Source organism: Culicoides brevitarsis, chromosome 3 (assembly GCF_036172545.1).
Source record: "Culicoides brevitarsis isolate CSIRO-B50_1 chromosome 3, AGI_CSIRO_Cbre_v1, whole genome shotgun sequence".
Taxonomy (NCBI): domain Eukaryota; kingdom Metazoa; phylum Arthropoda; class Insecta; order Diptera; family Ceratopogonidae; genus Culicoides; species Culicoides brevitarsis.
Window position 1 is genome coordinate 27,730,421 of NC_087087.1, and position 5,774 is coordinate 27,736,194.

Sequence of the window (5,774 nt, forward strand, 5' to 3'; positions counted from 1 at the left end):
GATTCGACATAAATAGCTTTGACGCAGTTTTTGATTTAGTTTTCAAAAAAAAACTATGTCAAAGGAAATTTTTTTTTCAGTTTCAATTTTTTGGCAGTTTTAAGTTATAAAATTATTAAAAAATGATAAATTAGAGCCCTCTGACAAATTTTTATTCATTTGGAGCAAGATTTGACAAAAATGACTTTGACACAGTTTTTGACACAGTTTTTGATTTAGTTTTGCTCTTGATTTAGTTTTCAAAACAAAACTATGTCAAAGAATTTTTTTTCAGTTTCATTTTTTATGCCCAGAGACCCTTAGGGTACTCAAATAATTAAGAGTTACTAACAAAAATTTTAGGGCACACCTGAACACACACACACACGCGACAAGTCGAGTTTAATACCGCATTTTTTCTTCGAAATGCGGTAAAAAGCTTCATGATACCAGTCCATTTCGAAAGCTTGTAATAGTAGACTCCGCATATTATTTTTCAGATAATAAAAACGTTTAGGTTTTCCTCTGATTTAAATTACAAACTTAATACTTTTGGTTAAGGGTTGGCGGTCAAAGACAGACCGATTCAGTGAGAGTTTTTGATACCTCCGCAAAAGGGCTTTTTGCTTGCAATAAGGAGCTTTATGCTGATTTTGTGTATTTAATTTGCTGATTCGGAATCTTACGATAATTATGATCAATTAAATTATGAGTTTAGCGCAACCCAATATTTGACGTGTTGATCCCTTTGATCGTCAAGATCCTTTTTGATTTAAAAATAAAACATTTCTGCTTAGATTTTATCCATTTGAAGTTCAAATAATTTTTTCTTTGACCAATCTTACCTCTTAAAGGACTCAGCTTCATAGCTTTTCTATCTGTACGGTTTCCAAAATGAACTGTCGAAGTTTAAATAGGATTCTAAGACCTAAAAAATGTCTTAACGTACTGTTTTACTTTAAATTTCAAAGACTATTATAAAAGCACAAAATCACTTACCGCATAAACCCATCTGGTTTGTTTCGTTAGGAAAACGTTCAATTAGCAAGTTAAGCTCAAAATCTAGAAAAAAATAAAAATATTATCAGTTTGATAAATAATGCATATGTGCGGTTTCTCCAGTTGGCCCTTGATGAAATCTTACACGTGCGAGGTTCTGCATGAATTGATAAATGACGAGAAACGACATCAAGCACGCTACTCTTTCTTCTTCGTCTTCCTTCTTCTTGGTGATATTCCTTCGGCAGCAGCAGCATTCTCATGTCCGTTCCCATAAATTACAATCGCGCTAAAGGCAAGGCACTTCTTGTGATGTACGTACTTCAATATGGTATCAACAACAAACGTTGATAAGGCTTCCCTTCCCTAAAAACCAAAAAAAAATATAAAATCCGACTCTCTGATATAATAAAATGCCTGCCTGCCTAAAAAACATTTTATCGATTTTCTTTTGCGCCTCTCGTGTGCAACGTGTCGGACGACGACTACTACTCTACGGAGTATTCTGAAAGTACTTGCTTTTGGGTTTTAAGGAGGGTATTTTATTTCTGCCACATGCCATTCTCGCACGTACACAACAAAAACCCCGTAGACACACAAACCGAAAATTCCGGATAGAAACGGATATAATACCAAAAATGTATTTTAGTTTGGAGGGTCGAGCATATCTAACCAAGAGGAAATAACACAAAAAAAAATTCTATGGAGTGTTTTTTTCTACGTTTTGCGTCGTGCCGCTGAGAGTTTGAAGAGGAGCGTAGTAAAAGGTTCGGTCGATATGATGTCTCATGATTCATGAAAAGGCATTTCGTTTCATCGTCATCATCATCTCCGCTTGAGTTTGTGTGTGATTGTACGTTTCGAGCGAGGGACCAAATATAATTGCGTGCGTATTTCCAGAAGGAAAAAAAAGTTCGCTTTTGATCGATAAAATCTTAGGGAACGACGAATGGAAATGATGGATTGATTCGTTGCGTAACTTTAGCAAGGACGATTGACGAGAATTTGATGCCATGAGACATTTCGCAGAAACATGAAACGTGATTTTTATGTTTTTGCTTATTAGTTACTGCTGAAAAAGAAATTTTTTTTGATCAATTAAGTTTCGAAAAATGATTTTGACAGAAGAAAATTTGAAAGATGAGTCAGAATTTGACATTTCAAGGAATGAAAGTTGTCAATAATGTTTATAAATTATCAAATTAAAGTGAATTTAAGTTTCTTCTGTGTCAATTTCGTTTAAATTTCAAATAATGACAGCTGTCAAAATTTTGAATCAAAATGATAATTTTCTGAGATTTTTAGATATTACGGATCAAAAAATTAGTTGATTTGACTAAAATTAAGTTTTTAAAAAATTTCTCAAAATTCGTATAAGTTTGACATTTTAAAATTTTTGACAATTAAAAATTTGACAGGTTGATAAGTTTTTACCCAAATTTCGCAAAATTGAAAAATAATAGCTCACTTTTTTAGTTAATTCTTTAAATTTTAGCAGTTTCAAAGATATTTTGTGTCATTTTAGTTTAAAATCTTCATTCATTTGATTATTTTGACAATTCAAAAAAAATGACAGCTGTCAAATTTTTTAATAAAATTTCAATCTTTTTCGGTAATTCAATCAGATTCACTAAAAATGATAAAAAAAAATAAAATAAATTCTTAAGAGCATTAAATTTTCATGGAAAGAATTGACAGATGTCATAACTTCAATTGTCAAATTTTAACAAAAATTAAAAACTACAAAATAATTTAATTTAATAAAAAGAAATAAAAAATTTGACATCAGTCAAATTTTTACAAAAATCGAGTTATTCGAAATTTATCAAAAGTTATTTGAGATTCTAAAATTCTTATTAAATATGAAAATTTTAGAAATACCGTAATGATTTTCTACATAGATAATAGAAAAAAATCCGTTGAAATTCAAATGAAACAGAAAAATGTAGATAATCAGAGAAAAAGCTAATTTTGAAGTTAAGAAAACACAATTTCTCTTAAAATGTTTATTTAATTTTTTTTAAACAATTTTTAGTTGTATTTTAAAAAAAATATATTTATTATAAAAAATTAGAAAATATAAAATTAGTTAAAATTTCAAAATTTTCGGTAAAAAATTTTCAAAAATAAGAATTTGAAACAAAAAATGTTAAGAAAATGAATTTTAACTTCTATTTTCGTTATAAGAGAACAAATTTTAAAATTCTCTTAGAATTATCTACATTACGGTATTAAAGAATTTATATTAAACAATTCAAACTATCACTTACCTTTAATTAAATTTTCCCCCGAAAAACGCTTTGCAAAAGTAATTGGTCCAAATATTCAATCAAATTCTTTTATCAATTATCATAATGATTTACTGGCATTCGCCAATTGTATTTAATTTATGTCATATTTGAGCACCAACCACCTCACCTATGCAAACATTCACGTGAAACATACGTGAAACAAGATCACCTGGAAATTGGGTGAAATAATGATGAATTAAAGCTTTCCACTAGAATGATGTGCACAACACGCAAACAGACCCCATCCACATCATTATCATCATCAAAGAGGCCAACGAAATTGCTTGTGAGTGGGATGAGAAGCGTTTTGGGATGAGTCGAATCATATTTATGTGGAACAATAATTATCGTGTTGTCAATGGCGCGCGCGATTATTCCTCTGTGTGTGCATGTGTGGCGATGTTTGTTTGAACAACAACAACAACAAATTGTATCAAATAGACACACAACACATCATCGACACGACGAACAAAATGCACATATGCAATAAATAATGATGCACCCGAAAATTTGCAGTTCTCAGTGATGACGATGATGATTATTATTATTATATAGACATTGATGCCTTGTCTCTTATTGTTTGCGCAAATAAGCCAAATTGAATGAAATTTAGTGGAAATCTGCTCAGAAATTTTTTTTGTGGAAGACAAAAGTTGGCCCGACGACGACCCATAATGAGCAGTTGGTTTGGTGCGCGGAAAATTTCAATCGATAATTAGAGGATGCCGCGCCAGTGGGTGGCAAACGCACATAAATACACAAAAGGAGGACAGTGCGAGCGGGTGATAATAATAATTATATAACCCAAATATTTATTAAAGTGTTTCCCGTTCCACGAGCCACTCACACTCTTCCTCCGTGCCATTTATCCCGTCTGGTCAGAAGAGAGAAGCTGCCTCCCTCTCGTCAATCGAATTGACTTCTCGCCACTATCCGAGTTATTTATTAAACGGTAAATACACACAGAGGTTCCTCACACTCTGGCAGCAGCAACACGACCAGCAAGTACATAATGTACTTTCGGATTGCGGATTAACTGTGCGATATTTAAATACTAATACATAAATTATGTACATTATTAAAGTGTAGCGGTGGTTAAATGTCTTCTTCTTCTTCTTCGTCTTACTTCGACGTCGTATTGCGATGACAACAGAGACCAATGCAGAAAATGTTTGTTGGGAATTCACGGAATGTTTAAATCCTTTTGTTGATGCTGCGAACCGGATGAAAGGAATTTTTCGAAAGCGCTTTTGGCGAATTACTGCAGAAATTTACAAACCACTGCTGATTTAAAACTGAAAAAAATTTGAAATTTTCTTTAAGGGAATGAACAAGTAATTTTTTAAATAAATTTTGACAGTTCTGAATTTGACAGCTTGAAATTTTTTGAAGAATTTAAATTTCTCAGAGGGAAAAGACAGTCCCAAATGAAAATGCCAAAGTGATAAAAAAATCGTAACTGTCAAAATAATGACAGCTGTCAAAATTTTTAGCTAAAATATCAAATTTGATATCATTGAAATTTGCATAAAATTCATACATTATTCTAAAAATTATTTTTTTCTTAAAAAAAAACATTCGAGCTGTCATATTTTAGTTGTCAAAATTGAACAAAAATGACACAACTGTCATATTTTTTGACATTTGACGTTTCTGATGATTCATAAAAATTAATTGCTTTCATGGAAAATTATAAAATATGATAAAAATTTCACATTTGTCACTTTGACATTTTCGATTTTGACGTTTCAGAAACTTTAAAAAGCATTTTTCCGCTAAAAAGTTTGACAGCTGTCATAATTTTTGATGAACTCAAAGCTTCAAAGTGTTAATTAAAACCTTTACTTTGTGTAAAATATTTAATATACCTCATAATAAAATTTCCATTGTATTTAAAAATTTTTTTTTGACACTTAAAAAATGACAGCTGTCAAATTTTATAACAAAAATTTCATTTTTAAACTATTTTTGAATTAATTTGAACAATTTTCAATCATATGTACACAGTTTAAGCCCTCGGGATTTAAAAAAATAAAAAGTTAAGGGAAATTTTGACAAATTTTCTTAAATTTGCTAAAAATGACAGCTGTCAAATTTTAAAAAAAAAATTTCATTTTTAAACTTTTTTTTAAAATAATTTGAACAATTCAAAAAATAAAAATTTAACAAATGTCATATTTTTTCCTGTCAAAACATGTCATTTAACTAACCTAAAAATTTATTTTAAAAAATTTATTAAATATTAAATTTAATGAAATTTTTAATAAAAAAAAAATAATTTCTACAACCCTTTACTAAAAATTCTTAGAAATTGAAAAAATCTAAGAAACCTTTGAAATTTCTGTCACAAATAAAAAACCCTCCAACGAAACTTCTATTCAACACACTTTCAAACTCAACAATTCTCTCTCATTCTCTCACTTCACAAACTGCACGACCCTGTTCATTTTGTGTTGAATTTCCGTCGTACATCGTGTTGAATTCACTTCAGTTGTTTGAGAATCG